The 21324-nt window shown below is 46.9% G+C and overlaps 1 protein-coding gene across 11 annotated transcripts in view; it reads left to right on the top strand.

Moving 5' to 3' along the window:
- SLC16A12 (solute carrier family 16 member 12) overlaps positions 1-21324 on the top strand; it is an 818036-nt gene that overhangs the window by 594169 nt on the left and 202543 nt on the right. For all 11 annotated transcript variants that reach the window (XM_085605262.1, XM_085605243.1, XM_085605235.1 and 8 more), the window contains one exon: positions 5354-5418. The gene's annotated coding sequence lies outside the window, so the exon portion shown is untranslated. The remainder of the gene's footprint in view (positions 1-5353; positions 5419-21324) is intronic.

Here is a 21324-nt window from a genome sequence, read left to right as displayed (position 1 = left end):
CGGTAGCAACACAAGGCACCACAAAGACCAACAGGCCACGCGGGTGGCCACGCCCACCTGGGCGGGGTATGAATTGTTTAATTGTGGAGCCAACACAACGCTGCAGCATATCGCCAATTGAAAGCCCGGATCCCAGGAAGAAGTGCTGCAGGGCACGAAACGCGTCGGATGGACTTTCGAATCTGTGTTTGTCACTTTGCTGATTTGCCTGTCTTCGGCCATCAAATTAAAAGCTTTATGAACACTCACCTTTTGGGGGCCTCTCTTCACAGGCAAACTTTGGAGGTTTGATGTTAGCGGCACCGCCTGAGCCGCGAGAAGAGCCCCGCTGTGCCTTGGGTGCAGCCCTGCCGAGACGCCAATCGTCGTTCCGGCTTAAGGAAAAGGTTAAGCTGATGGAGGATGTGAACGGCTTGCAAACGACAGTCTGCCATCACAACCCACTGGGGATTTTACTGAGAAAGGTGAAAAGCTGCGCAACTCACGGTAGCAAAACAAGGCACCACAAAGACCAACAGGCCAAGCGGGTGGCCACGCCCACCTGGGCGGGGTATGAATTGTTTAATTGTGGAGCCAACACAACGCTGCAGCATATCGCCAATTGAAAGCCCGGATCCCAGGAAGAAGTGCTGCAGGGCACGAAACGCGTCGGATGGACTTTCGGATCTGTGTTTGTCACTTTGCTGATTTGCCTGTCTTCGGCCATCAAATTAAAAGCTTTATGAACACTCACCTTTTGGGGGCCTCTCTTCACAGGCAAACTTTGGAGGTTTGATGTTAGCGGCACCGCCTGAGCCGCGAGAAGAGCCCCGCTGTGCCTTGGGTGCAGCCCTGCCGAGACGCCAATTGTCGTTCCGGCTTAAGGAAAAGGTTAAGCTGATGGAGGATGTGAACGCCTTGCAAACGACAGTCTGCCATCACAACCCACTGGGGATTTTACTGAGAAAGGTGAAAAGCTGCGCAACTCACGGTAGCAACACAAGGCACCACAAAGACCAACAGGCCACGCGGGTGGCCACGCCCACCTGGGCGGGGTATGAATTGTTTAATTGTGGAGCCAACACAACGCTGCAGCATATCGCCAATTGAAAGCCCGGATCCCAGGAAGAAGTGCTGCAGGGCACGAAACGCGTCGGATGGACTTTCGAATCTGTGTTTGTCACTTTGCTGATTTGCCTGTCTTCGGCCATCAAATTAAAAGCTTTATGAACACTCACCTTTTGGGGGCCTCTCTTCACAGGCAAACTTTGGAGGTTTGATGTTAGCGGCACCGCCTGAGCCGCGAGAAGAGCCCCGCTGTGCCTTGGGTGCAGACCTGCCGAGACGCCAATCGTCGTTCCGGCTTAAGGAAAAGGTTAAGCTGATGGAGGATGTGAACGGCTTGCAAACAACAGTCTGCCATCACAACCCACTGGGGATTTTACTGAGAAAGGTGAAAAGCTGCGCATCTCACGGTAGCAACACATGGCACCACAAAGACGAACAGGCCACGCGGGTGGCCACACCCACCTGGGCGGGGTATGAATTGTTTAATTGTGGATCCAACACAACGCTGCAGCATATCGCCAATTGAAAGCCCGGATCCCAGGAAGAAGTGCTGCAGGGCAGGAAACGCGTCGGATGGACTTTCAAATCTGTGTTTGTCACTTTGCTGATTTGCCTGTCTTCGGCCATCAAATTAAAAGCTTTATGAACACTCACCTTTTGGGGGCCTCTCTTCACAGGCAAACTTTTGAGGTTTGATGTTAGCGGCACAGCCTGAGCCGCGAGAAGTGCCCCGCTGTGCCTTGGGTGCAGCCCTGCCGAGACGCCAATCGTCGTTCCGGCTTAAGGAAAAGGTTAAGCTGATGGAGGATGTGAACGGCTTGCAAACGACAGTCTGCCATCACAACCCACTGGGGATTTTACTGAGAAAGGTGAAAAGCTGCGCAACTCACGGTAGTAACACAAGGCACCACAAAGACCAACAGGCCGCCACGCGGGTGGCCACGCCCACCTGGGCGGGGTATGAATTGTTTAATTGTGGAGCCAACACAACGCTGCAGCATATCGCCAATTGAAAGCCCGGATCCCAGGAAGAAGTGCTGCAGGGCACGAAACGCGTCGGATGGACTTTCGAATCTGTGTTTGTCACTTTGCTGATTTGCCTGTCTTCGGCCATCAAATTAAAAGCTTTATGAACACTCACCTTTTGGGGGCCTCTCTTCACAGGCAAACTTTGGAGGTTTGATGTTAGCGGCACCGCTTGAGCCGCGAGAAGAGCCCCGCTGTGCCTTGGGTGCAGCCCTGCCGAGACGCCAATCGTCGTTACGGCTTTAGGAAAAGGTTAAGCTGATGGAGGATGTGAACGGCTTGCAAACGACAGTCTGCCATCACAACCCACTGGGGATTTTACTGAGAAAGGTGAAAAGCTGCGCAACTCACGGTAGCAACACAAGGCACCACAAAGACCAACAGGCCAAGCGGGTGGCCACGCCCACCTGGGCGGGGTATGAATTGTTTAATTGTGAAGCCAACACAACGCTGCAGCATATCGCCAATTGAAAGCCCGGATCCCAGGAAGAAGTGCTGCAGGGCACGAAACGCGTCGGATGGACTTTCGAATCTGTGTTTGTCACTTTGCTGATTTGCCTGTCTTCGGCCATCAAATTAAAAGCTTTATGAACACTCACCTTTTGGGGGCCTCTCTTCATAGGCAAACTTTGGAGGTTTGATATATATATATATATATATATATATATATATTATCTACTGGCGGTCGCCAGTAGATAGTTATAGTTACAACCTAGTTTCCATAGGAAATCTCAAAATTCTATTTTGAATAACTTTGGCGCCGGTTGACGAATCCTCGCGAAATTTTCAAAACTAATGGGGCGCTCCGCTCAGCTCCTACCCTGAAAGTCTCGGGGTGATTCGTCAAGCGGGGGCCGAGAAAAAAGGGGGGTCCCAAAACGCGTTTTCCCCATGGTATTTTCCATAGGACCTTTAGACACAGCTACAGCCCGAATGGCTGAACAGAATTACGTGAAATTTGGCAGAGAGGTAGCCATAAGGTCAAGGAAGTGCCTTTTGCAGGTCTGGTGTAAATCTGTTCAGTATTTCCTGAGAAAAGAGCATTTAAAAGCATATCAATATCAATAACTGAGCACCGTGCGCGCACTGTGCGCGCACTCTGCCGAGCGCGAGCGCAATTCTAATTGGTTGTTAGATGTCGGTAAACATTCGAATCGGTCGAAACCAGGAAGTGTCGGCCGCCATTTTGTCTCTCGCAGTCTGAGGGGGTGAAAAACAAAGGTGGAGAACGTGAAAAGGGGGCAGAGTGGACAGTTCCTGACCCCCTAGCCTTGGTCAGGGGGTCACAGAAGGACCCCCAAGGGAGGAAAAAACAACATTATTTATTTTAAAAAATCGCGAGGTGCGCGCACCCTGCGTGCATGGCACGAACTGCGAACCGTGGGTGCTCGGTGCGCGAAGCGCACCGAGCGCACACAGAGCGCGCCCGGTGTGCGAAGCGCACCGTGCGCGCAGGGTGCGCGCACCTCGCGATTTAAAAAAAAAAGAAACATTTCACGGTGCGCTCACGGTGAAAAACCTGAAAAAAAAAAAACTGAATAAATACATAACGTAGCATTTAAAAAACCGTACAAATTCACTGAAAAAAACATAGGTTTCACACACGTTATAGTTACGAATTAGCATTTAAAAAACCTTGCAAATTCACTTAAAAAACCATAGGTTTCACACATGTTATAGTTAGCTGGACATTTCACTCGTAAAAAACCAATGAAATTCCCCCGTTATAGTTACTGCAGGCAACTATAACTCACGCCACCGCAATCCTCTGCTGATGACGTCAGATATTACATCACTGATGACATATGTGTCTTTATGAAAAATAAATATTTGTAATATATGTATAGCTAAAGATTAATGGAAGAAGGCATGGGTAAATAAGTGTCAAAATACAGTGATGTAATATCTGACGTCATCAGCAGAGGATTGCGGTCGCGTGAGTTATAGTTGCCTGCAGTAACTATAACGGGGGAATTTCATTGGTTTTTTACGAGTGAAATGTCCAGCTAACTATAACATGTGTGAAACCTATGGTTTTTTAAGTGAATTTGCAAGGTTTTTTAAATGCTAATTCCTAACTATAACGTGTGTGAAACCTATGGTTTTTTCAGTGAATATATATATATATATATATATACATAGTTGGGTTTTGGGTCAGCCCTCTCGATCTATTGACCTGCTCACTCACATTTTACTTCTCTCTGCCACAGCACCCAGTATTGGCTCTTCTGCACTGTGCATGTACTGAACTATCACAAGGGATTGACAAAGCCAGTATGTCTGAAAGGCAAGACCTTTTGACTTTGCCAATGCTTGCATCCATTGGTGGTAAAATGAAAGTACTAATGGACATGGGATGCCACACTTGCCGAAAGTGTAAATGAACAATTGCGTACAAAAAACACTGTTATTGCTGCCGGAATACTGTGGGAAATACCAATAGTGATTACTTTACAACCAATAGTAAATCCCTTCCCAATTTTCTTTTCTTTACAAGAACAAATAGCTTAATAATTGTAGCATTTATCACCGAAAAAAAGATCAGCTCAGAGCTGGTCTGAAAAAGTGCCAACAATTTAGCCTGTCATTAGAGATTGGTGTGTAAACTAGTTATGTTCACTATATTCTCAGCTAACAAGTGGAGGGCGGTTTTAACCAGTTTTTTAAAACTTTCAATTCATGTATTTATTTCTAGCTGGTGTTATTTTCACAGTCCAAGAAAGAACTACCTGGCATTAGTTTACATTTACAGTGGTAATTAGCACAGGTGATATTGCTCACTAGCAAAGTGTAATATGACCAATTTCAATATAGAATTCTGTTATTAAAGAAATTTTCAGGTAGCTGGCTGGTACTCTTGAATGACTGGGAAATTATCACTGGCAGTATTTTTTTCAGACTAAGGTCCCATATCATGTGTCGTATCTTGATTATGCTTTCAGGTGTTTCGACGTGTTGGTGTTTATTATTTGTCCTTTAATTGATCCATACCCAAAACACTTTTGAAGCAACTGCATACATTTTATGAACACAATTGATAGTCTTTTCTACTTCTTAAATTGTTTCTTTCATTTTTGTTTTGATCTTTACATGTACATGCTTATTGCTATGAATTTTGTAATTTATTTTTTCGAACTCAATAAAACTAAAGAAAGTCAAAAAGAGTTTATATAAAGTTGAACGTATGATGCAGTGATGGATTGATCACTCTCTGTAATAATTACGACTCATATGCAATATATTGGTTCCATTATTTACAAAAATATATTTTTCTTTATAGGCAGTAATTTGACAAATCAAAGGACATCCATGGAAGGATATACTGCTGCTCTGAAGCAAAGAATAGTGAGTAGTAACTAGTTAAGCTTATAAATAACGCAATCCACTGCATATATTTCTATAATTTACAAACATTTGAAACTGGAAAAGCTACCCATTTCCTCCTCATCTGACATCCTCGTCACAGTACTGACCTATTGACACCAGACTGATCCTCAGACTCCCAATCGCGTTTTTCATTTGTTTTAAGTTGGAAACATTCTATCCCTATAATTTTTTACTTAACCTGAAAATATCGTTCAGATTTTGATATTTTCTTTCCCAAAATTCCACCTGTGCCCTCTTGCACATCCTGCTCGTGCTGTATCCAGAGCCGGACTGGAAACCAAGACCAGCCTTGAAAAACATGTTCATGCCATCCCCAACGTGCAGCAGGCTGCAGCTAGAATGGAGAGCTGTGGGCATGGTTGGGTCATAGCAACCAGTCTTGATCTGAAAGCAGTGCCCTAGTGTTCATCCCACTGGGAAAAAAACATAGTGGCAGAGTAGTCAGTCCAGACGCGACTGCCTCTATTTTGGTGACACATAGCATGTGAAGAGAAGACTAATATGAGAAAGGTCGAGATTTTTCTTATTTTGTGTAATGTAGTCTGGTACTTGTCTTCTGTTTTGGTCTTGTAAATTCGATGTGCTCCTTGATGCCTGCGGGCTCCTTGTCGTTCCCGTCATACTTAGCGGCAGCATTGTGTATTTGTTCATCTAATATGTTCCCACCCAAATTTAGGACAGAACACTAATCTACCTTGTAGTTTGCACGTTTGATTGATTGATTGATTAAAACTAAAGCAGCGCTCCTACTGAGGAAGCAGTTACTTGATTTAAAAAGTCAGTATTGGAAAATTCCTTCAAAACTCTGACACGACCACATGAGATGGCCACCCTCCCAGTCTTGGCTTATGGAGCTTTCTTCTGGTTTCCATAGTAATTTACTTGAGATTATTGAAGACCCGATTTGGAACCATCTGTTGAAACTAAGAGGAGCAATTTTGTTATAATAATCCAGACTGCTTCACCTCTAGCTTATTTCTGGGAATTCAACTTGCCAATGAAGGAACTGGTGATCATTGGGTCACGGATTCGAACATCGGCAAGACTGACTATTATTCGTTTTTATATTAGTAATGCCTGCTAATTAGAGTCCTTAGAGGCAAGCAGAAGTAGGGTTCGAAGGGCAATGCAAAAAGTTATTTATGTTGTTTTCTCGATTTAGTTATTTAGTCACTTTTTTACCCTGTCATGAAGACCTCTCCATTTTAAAGCATAAATAATTAATGGATAATTATCTAAAGGCATGAACGTTCTGAAAAACATTCATTTTGGGTTAACATTTTAAGGCGATTTTCTAGTATTCATTAACTACAGCAGTGACTTATTTAACTTGCTTGTCGAGCAGATTTTATACTTTTGTGTCCAATACTGTAGTGCCTTCTGTGAATCGCATGCTGTTGTACATTATGATGAGGCAAGAGGCCATAAAATAAGAAGAGAACGTATGATTCTAAGTTTAGTTACCAATACTCGAGGTAAGGGAGCATGACCTTCCATTTCTAGAAATGACAGAAGTTATTTCCGTGGAGGTGAATTTGAGATAACTCCACATTTCATGTTTGCATGTGTGCATTTATCTCCACTTTGTGTACAGTTTGGATTCCTTCCCTTGTGTGACAACATTGCCCATGATGGCAAGACAAGACTAAAGATGTCTCTGAATTCAGAGGATGCGGTCATATTCTAAGCAACAGCTCCCATGTTTTAAATAATTTTAAAAGACAAAAGTTCCCAAGTTAAAGCGTATAAGCTGGGACAAAAGGCTTCTTATTGGGCCTATTGAGTCCTAAGAATAGTAGATCTTATTAGATAAATCTCTTTTGCCAGGGAGACCCACTATCTATAAAGAATTATTAAATGACTCTTATTTGCGATGACACAGTACAATCTACGGTTTCAAGAACATACTATAAAAACAATCACGGTTAAAACATCAATTTTGTTAAAAAATGTTTTTAATAATTTATTAGATTGTACCCTATAGCGGGAGGAAGATCACGTATAGTTTTTACTGAATATGTCATATAATAAATTGATGTTTTAACCGTGATTGTTTTTATAGTATGTTCTTGAAACCGTAGATTGTACTGTGTCATCGCAAATAAGAGTCATTTAATAGTTCTTTATAGATAGTGGGTCTCCCTGACAAAAGAGATTTATCTAATAAGATCTACTATTCTTAGGACTCAATAGGCCCAGTAAGAAGCCTTTTGTCCCAGCTTATACGCTTTAACTTGGGAACTTTTGTCTTTTGTGTTCATTAAAATACCTCGTCCCTATAAACACAAAAGGGGTACCTCCCTTCTTTTTTGGATCTTAAATAATTTTAAAACCATTTTTTCAAAATAACTGATTTGTTAGAATGCAATTGCAGTGCAAATGGTTTATTACTGAGCATGCATTGCAACAATGCAGGCCCTTGAGTGGTTGAGATTCTTTCGGATGCAGCCTACATTATTGAAAGCCTTTCAGAAGGGTTAACGAGTTCTCGTTCATACATGAAGCTGACCAAAGGTAGGTCAGACGTAACCTCAGACAGGCCCAGTAAGCATTGGTGGTGCTGCTGCACTGTTTGACCCTTAAGTCGTGCATCTGTCCTCTAGAGAAACCCTATGTGTGCACCTAGAGGGGCCTACATGCTTGATCTGGAGTAATTTTGGAGGCTGCTTCTATAAGGTTGTACCCAAGCAGCACGGCCGGACTGCGTGCAGAAACTAGCCCTGAAAATTCCGCTCGACCAAGTGAGAAGCTCCGGTCCGGGGAGGGGACAGGGTGCTAATGTCACCGCTGCCACTTTTGTTACAGAGGGGCGATATTGCAGCACTGTTGCAAAACCAGCCCCCAGTCACCAAGCCGGCCCCCACAGGTCAAAAATGAGGCCTCGCCCTTCCAGCCCACCGGGAAAATGCCCCTGCTGAGCAGATTTGGGATTTGTGTGAATAGCAGCGATTGTTAAGGCATAAGGACAGGCACAATATCCCATGGGGTATAATATGTGGCATCCTTTAAAAGAAGGATATGATGGCACCAAATAATGGCAAGAATTGTCCAACAAAAAACAGCCTTGTTTGAATTCGTATAGGAGGATGTGCAGAAGAATGGAGAGCCAAATGCACATGAGTAAAGAAGAGACACTGCTCTGGTGATGCTTTTCTTGTCTAAGCCCTAGTGAAAGGAGGAGGGGCCGTTGGACATTTTGTAGCAATATGTAATCAATCTTCCTCCCACTCAGATGGGGCTGGTGGAACTTTCTGGATTTCAAAATTAGTGGAGTTTGCCAGCTGCAAGAAGCATGGCTCTGTTTTGGAGTTCCGCATTTCAACTATTAAAGGTTCAGTTTGTAGGGGTAACTCGGGGACATTTCTGATGGGTACCTTGGAGTCAGCTCAGTTCTTCATTCAAAGCATGGCATGCTAACTGCAGCTTCCTCAAAAAATAAAAATTAAAGGTGTTTGGTTTCTTTAGAAAGTAGTTAACGATTTGTGTTGTAGGTTTGGTGATGAAGAGCGAATTCATTGAGTACACATCCACAGGGATCATGAGATCATTATCCTCATAGCTTATCCTGAGAACCGCAATTTAAAGGAAAGAGTTTTACTTAATCGCTGCTTGGAAAGTGTCAAAATTAGGGTACCATCAAGTACTGTACCTGGATCGTTTTTAAGCATATTTCGCACACATCATCTGCGCGGGCCGCCTATGCTTTACATATGTTTTAACATTTTAATTATTTGGGAAACCTTCCTTTTTTTTATGTTCTTGAGGGCTTACTTCAAGAGGAAAGAATACGAATTTCAATGTCTCCCATTTTCATATAAAGCTTGTTCTACAAATGTCAGCCAGCTCACATTTACCGAAACCAAACTGGGCTCTTGCACCTTCCCTCTCCTGCCCTAGGCGCTTAGAACGAGAATCAGCTCCTGAACGCACAGGAAGTTCAAGTGGTGTTGACTCTTAGTTTTCATTATGTGTCGCCCGCAGCAGACTATAGCAGGCAGTAATTCAGCCTTCATTCCTGCAATGCTTGCTTGACAGCTTCTCCAGAGCTTCAATAAACCGAACAAACTCGTTCTGCAGCTGGTTATGTAACGCTAACACCACTTAACTCAGCAACGTAGTACGCTAGACTTTCTTAAGCACAGAGATGTTGGGTTAAATCTTTTTTTGCACAAAGTGCCTTAGATGATGCTTTCTACCGCCCTTAACTTTTAAATTATGCTGCACCACAGGAGAGAGGGCCTTTTGCACGGCAAGTGGGGAGACAAGAGCAGTAGGTATTCTATCAACGTAAGGAACCTGAGCAGACGTAAAATTAAGAGCCCCAGGCACTTTAGGATTCCAATGTATGGAAGATCATGAGACATTTATTCCTTCGAGACAATGAATTCCTTTAGGATATTTATAGTTTTATTTTATGCAATTTTTTAGCTTGTATGCTGCTATGTAAGTTTTATCTTGTATTTTATTGCATGGATATATTTATATGGTTGTGGTTTTTATTAATTAAAACAATGAACTACTACTACTACTACTATTACTACTACTAATACGACTGCTACTACAGCAACGCTATCACCAATCCAGATTTATCGTTAAACAGGCAATTCACGTTGTTATGCTCCCATGTGAGATGTATAACACAATCTTTTTTTCGGAGAGCCTTTAGACAGTTACTGATTTGCAAGAGAACTTACACCCCTACACTTCCCTAGATAGTCTTGTCCGATGCCATCCCACTGATAATCCTGACATCATGAGTGGTGCAGAAACTCAGAAAAAGTGTATATGTCAAGCAGCCAGATGAACACAACTAATGTGAGCGCCATTGTGCATGGTCCTCTTCCACTTGTGTTCCAAGTTTTACAGCTTTTTCCTCTTCATAATCCATGTTATGCACTTGTGATTTCTTTTCAATAAGTGAAGACTACGGAGAGCCCAGAACTGCCCATTACTTTTGGCGTTGACTACTAATAATTTGCATTTGTGCCTCACAGTACTACTTCCCGAGATCCTCTTGCCTTCCTAGTAGCATTCACAGCACTGCTAGTAGGTGATTGAAATGGCCCTATTTGCATGGTAACCCCCAAACCTTTTGCCTTCCTTCTCCTCCATCGCACCCGAATTTTGACTTGCCCAGTTCCGGCGCGACCTAAAATAATCCTTTTAGTGCTACTTGCTTCTAAACACTTTACTGCATTTATTCCTTTAAAATTCAATCTCTTGACCTCTACTAATCCAATTTTTTCATTTTGGTCTTATTTTGTTTATAATATAATAATCTATTTTTATAACAATTGGGGTGTCTTTTCGTGGTGTATTCATTGTGTTACTGTGTGTGTGTGTTGCACAAATACTTTACAAATTGCCTCCTTAGATAAGCCTGACTGCTCTGTGGCAAAATGTATCAGAAGGTGATCACAGGTTATCTTTTAGTGTGTATATCACTTACTCTGACTAGAGCGGTGGTCCCTGCCTGGCCTAGGTGCATACCTCAGCCAACAGGACCCCCCATTTCTAACAGGAGGTCATAGGACCATATGGCAAGATGCACTGTTTATAATTACATTTCTCCCAGGCCCAATGACGCCAGCCCATAATGTTTCTTCATGAAGAGCATCTGTTCCTAGCCTAAGTAACCACAATATATTAAATGATGATGCAATTGCTCACCTCTTCACTCTAGTGATCATTTCCGTTAAAGCAGTGTAAATAAAGAGCTGTGATCTGTGGATCAATTAATAAAAGGCTAGCTATTTGACTTTCACAAAATATCCATGCCATATTTTAAACCCCAATCTCAATTGTTCATTCATCAATGAGAAATTGCTTCACTTGGACAGAACCCAAGTTTTATCTATTTTAGTCTCCATAAATATATTCTGAAGCAATTGGAAGGAACTTCTGAAACTAGAGGTGATGAAGTGGATGCCATTATGATGTACTGCCTATCTGGCTCTATGGTCCTCATTCTCATTTTCGTTGAGCACATATGGTAAAGTCTGAGACTCCACCAAACAACTTTGTTTGGCTAAGAAATGTAGCCATAAAAGTACACATAATAAAATCTATCCTCATCATCAATAAAATATAGGCATAGACTTGCCCTTAATATGGATCAGTCTTATTTTGGATGGGCTGCCCCCTATGGTCATGTAGTGCGTTTTGGTCAAGTTTGTTTCCAAATCAAGACTGTCCATAAATGGGCTGCGTAGGTATCAATCACGCACTTACGGCCGAGAAGTGATCGAAACAAGAGCACAGCATCATCAGCATAAAGTAAACCAGTACAGGGAGCTGTTTAACTGTTGGCATGTCTTTGCCTAAGGAAGACAGACATTAATTAACGCCACTAATGTATAATAGGAAAAAAAACGGTGCCCACACACATCCCTGGTGAACTAGCTCAAACATCACGGTGTACTCCACCTCAGATCCGTACCGCACGTCTATCACGTCTGGCTCCAAGTGCATCCCTGCAATGATGTCCCGTAGCTTAGACCAGTTTACCTGGGCAAAAGTAGAACTCAGATACATGAAGGAGAGCTATAACACCCCCTTTTTGGCTACTGTGTATTTGTTAATAAGCAGTTTTTGGTTAAGGAACTGCTGAAAATCTACCTGTAGCCATATTTGACATGTGACATTATGCTACAGGCCACACTGCAGGCCAGAATCCTCTGCAGGATTATGCAGCCAACAGTTTTGATCACAAATTCCAAATGGGAGATGGGCTGAAAACATTGATGGTCCTGCCTGCTCATTTTCTTGTAACCAGGACAACTGTGGCCCGCCCTATAGTCTGAACTTAGAACTTATAGCCAAATTTAAAGTGTTTGTGATGAGAGACGCAGAGAACTCGGGCCTAGACTTGCACAGGTATATTGGGAACTCATCAGGGCCAAGAGCTTTGTCAGAGGGACTATAGGCTATTGCGGTTGTGACCTCTACATATTCAAATTTTAAGAGAGGATGAGGATCCTGAGCTGCTTCTTGCCATGGGAGCCTAGGCCATATATAGATTTAAAGTGTGCAAACCATAAATCTACTTGGATATTAGTCCCCAGGTAATCTGAAAGCTTGCCTAAGGGATCACCTGAGTTGACTATTCATCAAAATCCACCTGTATCATTGGCATTGCAAGCATTGACTAAACTGGTCCATATTTTATTTCTTTTTGCCTGATTTCTTTCCTTAATGGCCTGTTTGTATTCAACCCTAAGGATGGTTACAATTACCGTGACCCTAGGGTTTTTATTAACGGCTGCCCTCAGGTGTCTATAGGCATCCCTGCATGGCCTGTTAAACCACCCAGGTTTATTATCTTTCCTTGTCTACTTGGTATCATGAGTAGGTAATGAATATTGCGGCGTAGAGTTACAAAAGCATCTACTGTATCTGGTCTGTGCTGGGAATCAGTTAGTAATCATTCCATTTTTAAACCAAGTTCTGCTTCAGCATGTTACTAAATAAAGGCTGTAAGTCAATGACTCACCACTTGAACCGTAAACCTTTATCTACTGTGGCGAGGTCAATTTGTCCCGCTATTGGGGCCTTGCTACTTTGCACTGGGGCACAGAGGACCAGATTGTTAGGGTTATGATCACTGTAGCCATTTTCCAGTGTTCTACCAGTATTTACAAAAGGGTGCAAGGGCAGTGAAATAAATATATTGTCGATACTAGTTCCCAGGCAAAGTTACTCACCTGCGAGAGTCTCTGGGGGGGACGGAAGGGGGTGGCCCTGTTGAGTGCTGGGGTCATCCGAAGAGCCAGGTCTTGTGGTCGTTCCTGAACTGGAGCAGTGTGGGGACTTGCCGGAGGTGGAGTGGGAGGTCATTCCAGAACTTGGCTGCGAGGTAGGAGAAGATCTTTCCTCCCGTTCTGGTTTTGTGGATGCGTGGGATGGAGGCCAGAGAGAGGTCAGTGGATCGGAGGTGTCTATTGGGTGCTTGAAGATTACTCTTCTTATGATGAGGAGCCAGTGGAGATCGCGGAGGTGTTGGGTGATGTGATTATCATGGGGGTTGTCCAGGATCAGTCTGGCCGCGGCATTTTGGACGGTGTGGGGTTTGCAACGTAGTTTCTTGTTGATTTCAGCATAGAGAGCATTGCCGTAGTCCAGTCTGCTACTGATGAGAGCGTGTGTGCCGTTTTTCTGGATTCAGGTGGGATCCATCTCAAAGTCTTTCAGAGTATGCAGAGGGGGCTGAAGCAGGCGGAGGCACGGCATTGACCTGGCGGTTTATCATGAGCGATGAGTCTAGTATGATGCAGAGGTTTTGTGCATGGTCCGTGGGGGTGGGGGGGTTTCTGAGGGCAGGGGTCACCCTGTGTCATCCCATTCAAAGGAGGTGGAGCCAAGGATGAGGACTTCTGTTTTCTCTGAGTTGATTTTCAGGCAGCTCTTCTTCATACATGTGGGAACGCCTTTCATCCCTTCTTGGAAGTTGTACCTGGTGATGGTGGGTTCTTTGGTGAGGGAGAGGATGAGCTGGATGTCATCGGCATAGGAGACGATGTTGAGCCTGTGGTTTCTGACGATGGTTGCGAGGGGGGCCATGTAGATGTTGAAGAGGGAGGAGCTGAGGGAGGATTCCTGGGGCACTCCGCAGATGTTCTCTGTTGGTTCAGAGAGGTAGGGCGGGAGTCTGACTCGCTGAGTTCTGCCTGTAAAAAATTAACATATCCAGCCAGGTGCCTTTCCGTGGATGCCGGCGTCATGGAATCTGGTGGCTAGTGTGCGGTGGGAGACGGTGTTGAAGGTGGTCGAGAGGTCCAGGATGATGTTGATTGGCCCTGGTCGAGGAGGGAGTGGATGTTGTCGGTGTCAGCAAGGTGGGCAGTCTCAGTGCTGTGGTTGCTGCAGGATCCGGATTGGAAGATGTCCAGGACATTGTTGTCTTCAATGAAGTTTGCTAGCTGGGTGTTGACAGCCTGTTTGATGACCTTGGCAGCGAAAGGAAGCAGGGAGATGGGCCTGAAGATCTTGAGGTCCGTCAGGTCTGCAGCAGGTTTCCTCAGGAGGGGGTTGACATCGGTGTGTTTCCAGTCATCAGGGAATGTGGCTGTTTCGAGGGAGCAGTTGATCCTCTGGTGTAGTTCGGGTCCGATGGCCGTGGTGGCTCTGTGGAAGATGTGGGGTGTGCAGGGGTCAGAGGGTGCTACAGAGTGGATACTCTTCATGCTCTTTATGGTGTCTTCAGTCATGAGTGAGGTCCACGTGAGCAGGGCCTGTTGGGTGGCGTCACTGTGGGTGGGAGCTGGGGTGGTGCGGAGGTCTTGGTTATCAAAGTTGTCATAGATCATCCTAATCTTGAGTTGAAAGAAGGTGCTGAGTCTGTTGCAGAGGTCTTTGGAGAGTGGGACGTCCGTTGTTTCGCTGCTGGGCTTGGTAAATTCCTTGATGATGGAGAAGAGTTCCTTGGAGTTGTGGGCATTGGTGAGAATTCTGTCTTGGAGGAAATTCTTCTTTATGGATTTGATGAGTTGGTGGGGTGTTGCGGTGGCTGCTCTGTAGGTGGTTTTTCTGGAGTTTTGTTGTTCCTCCATGTCTTTTTGAGTCATCGGCAGGAGCGCTTGGATTCTTGGAGTGCAGGGGTGAACCAGCTTGCTTTCTTGATGTGTCGACCTGTGGCTTTCTTGAGGGGGGTGAGTGTGTTGCAGTTCTTGATCCAGCGGTGGAGGTTGCGAGCTGTGGTATTGACGTCTTGCATTGTCTGTGGTGGGGTGCTGGTGAGGGCCGAGGTGAGCTGGTCTTCAGTGACTTTGTTCCAGTTTCTACTGGGAGGCGGTGGGCGTGCTTGTGTACCGTGGATGCTGTGGTGGTCTGTCCAGAGGAGTTCCGTGGTGTGGCTGTAGGAGATGCTGTTTCCTGCTGTGAAGAAGGGGTCAAGTGTGTGTCCCGCTGTGTGCATGGGGGCGGTGACAAGTTCCTTCAGTCCTATGTTGGAGAGGTTCTCTAGCATGGTGGTGGTGTTTGAGTTGTCATGGTTGTTCAGGTGGAAGTTTACATCTCCGAGTAGGATGTAGTCTGTGGAGGTGAGAGCATGGGATGCGATGAGGTCAGTGATTGTGTCGGTAAAAGGAGCGCTGCGGCGAGGCGGTCTCTAGATGAGGATTCCGCACAGTGTCGTTTTAGGATTTTGGTCTGGATCTGGAAGTGGAGATGCTCCATGGGGGTTGTAGTATCGTCCGGGCCGGTGGTTGTCATGCAAAGGGTGCTTTTGTGGATAATGGTGATGCCTTTTCCTGGGTGGGTGGGGCAGTCTTTCCGTGTGATCTTGTGTCCGTCGGGGATGGTGGTGGCGATGTCAGGCATGGAGTTGGTGTTGGTCCATGGGGCAAGACAAAATTTAAGGAACAATAAAGACAATTTTAACCCACTATTTACGTTTCACTCGCTTGCACCACTGTTAGACTTGGCATCTTTTGGCGTGTTTCCCCCGAGTTTTTGCTTTCTGCCCTCCCGGTTTTGACTCTGTTTTGGCTGGTATAACGTTTCTGCGTGCTTTTTGCACTGCTGATCAGTGGTAAAGTGCTGGTGCTCCTGTGGTAATTTGTGTTATGATTGGATGTTCAAAGTACTTGTCAGTCCCCAGTAAAAGCGTTACAACAAACAAATGATGGACGGAATGCTGACAATGCATACATTCTCCCCCAGTCAAGAGATCTGGGTTAAATCCATCGTTCTTTTGCCCACTACACCACCCCAGTTTAGACATGGCCATATGCAAATCAGCCTTGACCCTGTGCCTCATGGGAACAGTCCAGCCCGAACTGCCAAGCCATGTCTTCCCTGGACCGGAATCAAGCATCCTAGGACCGGTTTCTGGCTATCAGCCGTCATCAGCCAGGATAGCTTGACTCCAGTGGCGTAGTGAGCACGGGTCCCACGTCTGGGAATAACCATCCCACTTAGGGCGAAAAGCATTACAACAAACAAATGATGGACGGAATGCTGACAATGCATACATTCTCCCCCAGTCAAGAGATCTGGGTTAAATCCATCGTTCTTTTGCCCACTACACCACCCCAGTTTAGACATGGCCATATGCAAATCAGCCTTGACCCTGTGCCTCATGGGAACAGTCCAGCCCGAACTGCCAAGCCATATCTTCCCTGGACCGGAATCAAGCATCCTAGGACCGGTTTCTGGCTATCAGCCGTCATCAGCCAGGATAGCTTGACTCCAGTGGCGTAGTGAGCACGGGTCCCACGTCTGGGAATACCCATCCCACTTAGGGCAAAAAGCGTTACAACAAACAAATGATGGACGGAATGCTGACAATGCATACATTCTCCCCCAGTCAAGAGATCTGGGTTAAATCCATTGTTCTTTTGCCCACTACACCACCCCGGTTTAGACATGGCCATATGCAAATCAGCCTTGACCCTGTGCCTCATGGGAACAGTCCAGCCCGAACTGCCAAGCCATGTCTTCCCTGGACCGGAATCAAGCATCCTAGGACCGGTTTCTGGCTATCAGCCGTCATCAGCCAGGATAGCTTGACTCCAGTGGCGTAGTGAGCACGGGTCCCACGTCTGGGAATACCCATCCCACTTAGGGCGAAAAGCGTTACAACAAACAAATGATGGACGGAATGCTGACAATGCATACATACCCCCCCAGTCAAGATATCTGGGTTAAATCCATCGTTCTTTTGCCCACTACACCACCCCAGTGTAGACATGGCCATATGCAAATCAGCCTTGACCCTGTGCCTCATGGGAACAGTCCAGCCCGAACTGCCAAGCCATGTCTTCCCTGGACCGGAATCAAGCATCCTAGGACCGGTTTCTGGCTATCAGCCATCATCAGCCAGGATAGCTTGACTCCAGTGGCGTAGTGAGCACGGGACCCACGTCTGGGAATACCCATCCCACTTAGGGCGAAAAGCGTTACAACAAACAAATGATGGACGGAATGCTGACAATGCATACATTCTCCCCCAGTCAAGAGATCTGGGTTAAATCCATCGTTCTTTTGCCCACTACACCACCCCAGTTTAGACATGGCCATATGCAAATCAGCCTTGACCCTGTGCCTCATGGGAACAGTCCAGCCCGAACTGCCAAGCCATGTCTTCCCTGGACCGGAATCAAGCATCCTAGGACCGGTTTCTGGCTATCAGCCGTCATCAGCCAGGATAGCTTGACTCCAGTGGCGTAATGAGCACGGGTCCCACGTCTGGGAATACCCATCCCACTTAGGGCGAAAAGCGTTACAACAAACAAATGATGGACGGAATGCTGACAATGCATACATTCTCCCCCAGTCAAGAGATCTGGGTTAAATCCATCGTTCTTTTGCCCACTACACCACCCCAGTTTAGACATGGCCATATGCAAATCAGCCTTGACCCTGTGCCTCATGGGAACAGTCCAGCCCGAACTGCCAAGCCATGTCTTCCCTGGACCGGAATCAAGCATCCTAGGACCGGTTTCTGGCTATCAGCCGTCATCAGCCAGGATAGCTTGACTCCAGTGGCGTAGTGAGCACGGGTCCCACGTCTGGGAATACCCATCCCACTTAGGGCGAAAAGTGTTACAACAAACAAATGATGGACGGAATGCTGACAATGCATACATTCTCCCCCAGTCAAGAGATCTGGGTTAAATCCATCGTTCTTTTGCCCACTACACCACCCCAGTTTAGACATGGCCATATGCAAATCAGCCTTGACCCTGTGCCTCATGGGAACAGTCCAGCCCGAACTGCCAAGCCATGTCTTCCCTGGACCGGAATCAAGCATCCTAGGACCGGTTTCTGGCTATCAGCCGTCATCAGCCAATATAGCTTGACTCCAGTGGCGTAGTGAGCACGGGTCCAACGTCTGGGAATACCCAGCCCACTTAGGGCGAAACCGGTCCTAGGATGCTTGATTCCGGTCCAGGGAAGACATGGCTTGGTAGTTCGGGCTGGACTGGTCCCATGAGGCACAGGGTCAAGACTGATTTGCATATGGCCATGTCTAAACTGGGGTGGCGTAGTGGGCAAAAGAACGATGGATTTAACCCAGATCTCTTGACTGGGGGAGAATGTCTGCATTGTCAGCATTCTGTCCATCATTTGTTTGTTGTAACGCTTTTCGCCCTAAGTGGGTTGGGTATTCCCAGACGTGGGACCCGTGCTCACTACGCCACTGGAGTCAAGCTATCCTGGCTGATGACGGCTGATAGCCAGAAACCGGTCCTATGATGCTTGATTCCGGTCCAGGGAAGACATGGCTTGGCAGTTCGAGCTGGACTGTTCCCATGAGGCACAGGGTCAAGACTGATTTGCATATGGCCATGTCTAAACTGGGGTGGTGTAGTGGGCAAAAGAACGATGGATTTAACCCAGATCTCTTGACTGGGGGAGAATGTATGCATTGTCAGCATTCCGTCCATCATTTGTTTGTTGTAACGCTTTTCGCCCTAAGTGGGATGGGTATTCCCAGACGTGGGACCCATGCTCACTACGCCACTGGAGTCAAGCTATCCTGGCTGATGACGGCTGATAGCCAGAAACCGGTCCTAGGATGCTTGATTCCGGTCCAGGGAAGACATGGCTTGGCAGTTCGGGCTGGACTGTTCCCATGAGGCACAGGGTCAAGACTGATTTGCATATGGCCATGTCTAAACTGGGGTGGCGTAGTGGGCAAAAGAACGATGGATTTAACCCACATCTCTTGACTGGGGGAGAATGTCTGCATTGTCAGCATTCCGACCATCATCTGTTTGTTGTAACGCTTTTCGCCCTAAGTGGGATGGGTATTCCCAGACGTGGGACCCGTGCTCACTACGCCACTGGAGTCAAGCTATCCTGGCTGATGACGGCTGATAGCCAGAAACCGGTCCTAGGATGCTTGATTCCGGTTCAGGGAAGACATGGCTTGGCAGTTCGGGCTGGACTGTTCCCATGAGGCACAGGGTCAAGACTGATTTGCATATGGCCATGTCTAAACTGGGGTGGCGTAGTGGGCAAAAGAATGATGGATTTAACCCAGATCTCTTGACTGGGGGAGAATGTCTGCATTGTCAGCATTCCGTCCATCATTTGTTTGTTGTAACGCTTTTCGCCCTAAGTGGGATGGGTATTCTCAGACGTGGGACCCGTGCTCACTACGCCACTGGAGTCAAGCTATCCTGGCTGATGACGGCTGATAGCCAGAAACCGGTCCTAGGATGCTTGATTCCGGTCCAGGGAAGACATGGCTTGGCAGTTCGGGCTGGACTGTTCCCATGAGGCACAGGGTCAAGACTGATTTGCATATGGCCATGTCTAAACTGGGGTGGCGTAGTGGGCAAAGGAACGATGGATTTAACCCAGATCTCTTGACTGGGGGAGAATGTCTGCATTGTCAGCATTCCGTCCATCATTTGTTTGTTGTAACAAGTCCCCAGTAAAAGGCACTGCAGGTGCCGGGGCTTGTGAGTCGACTGCTACTCGTGGTCCTGCAGCACGGATTGTGCCACCCACGTACGTAGCCCGAAAAAGGGATAAGTGAATGAAGTTTGGTATGCCTGAACTCAGCGTCTAAAGACGCAGCCTTTAGCGAGGGTGCCATTTTCATTCTGAGTTCATAAAGGCCACTTTTAGAAAGTGGGTATTATTGTGCTCGGTCATCCCGTGTGCCTCTGCTGGAATGTGGATTGCCTGTCTGGGTTTTGGACGACAGATGGCTAGGAAGCAGGGTGGCTCCCGATAGTCTAGGTAGGTCAGGAAAGGGCTAAATAGACCTGGGTTGCGATGGGGGGAAGAGGGAGGAGATTCCCTTGCACCTCAAAGGACCTGGTCTGCCTCTCACAAAGCCGTCTCCACCTCCTGCCAGGAATTCACACCAGAGGAGGCCCGACTAGTTCTGGCCAGACACAGACACCCTCTGCCTGGAAGATCAAAGGATTTTTGTGTACAAATACTGGGGCCCAGACCCCTGAACTTTAGAACTCATCTGGATCAAGAAGACTGCACCGAAGAAGAGCCGGAGAAGCTGCTAAAAGGAATGACTGCTTTGCTGCGTGCTTTGCTGGGCTAACCTGCAGTGGCTGCTTCTGTCGTGGGCAGTGAAAGGCTGGACTGGACTTTCTGCAACCAAATTGGTGAGACTCTCCAAGGGCTTGAGGTAGAGCTTGCCCCCTGTTCACAAAGTCTCAGGAACAGCAAAGACTTCAGGTTCTTTGACCCGCAACACTGGGGACTGTGTGTTTTGTGCTGCAACCCGAAGAACACCACTCAACGACGTCTACGTGTCCTGAAGGCATCACAGAGGGCACCGCCGCAACCCCGCACCGCAACCTTGGTCTCACCGACGACACCTGTTGGCGCCACCACCGAGCCGCTGCTTGCACGTAACCTGTGGGCACCGCACTCTGCACAGCCTTGCTTCACGCCTTGCTTTGGCACCGCAGAGGGCACCGCCGCAATGCCGCAACGCGACCCTGGTCTCACCGACGACGCCTGCTGACGCCATCACTGAGCTGCTGCTCGCACCGTGACCTGTGTGCCCGCACTCTGCACCGCATCGCTACACGACAACGCTGTGGCCTTCGTGACGCTGCCACTCCCCGCCGAGATCAATGCCGCTGTTTGCACCGTGGTTCGGGGCCATCGCTCGTAAGTTACACAATGCACCGCCCTCACCCCACACCGCAGCCTTGGCCCACCGACGCCAGTGTCATCGACTCCAGTTCGGCAACCGATAACAGCGCTTCAGCAATGACAACGCCACTACTTGCACCGTGACCTGCTAGCACTGTGACGAGCACCGCCTCCATCTTGCACCGCGACCCGTCTCGCTGACGACGCCATCTGATGCCGCCACCGAGCTGCTGCTCACACCGCGACCTGGGTGCACCGCATGCCGCACCACTGTCCTTCGCACCG

This window comes from Triturus cristatus, chromosome 1_2 (genome assembly GCF_964204655.1).
Source record: "Triturus cristatus chromosome 1_2, aTriCri1.1, whole genome shotgun sequence".
Taxonomy (NCBI): Eukaryota; Metazoa; Chordata; class Amphibia; order Caudata; family Salamandridae; genus Triturus; species Triturus cristatus.
Note: the sequence above shows the minus strand (reverse complement) of the source record. Positions and strands in the feature narration are given on the sequence as shown.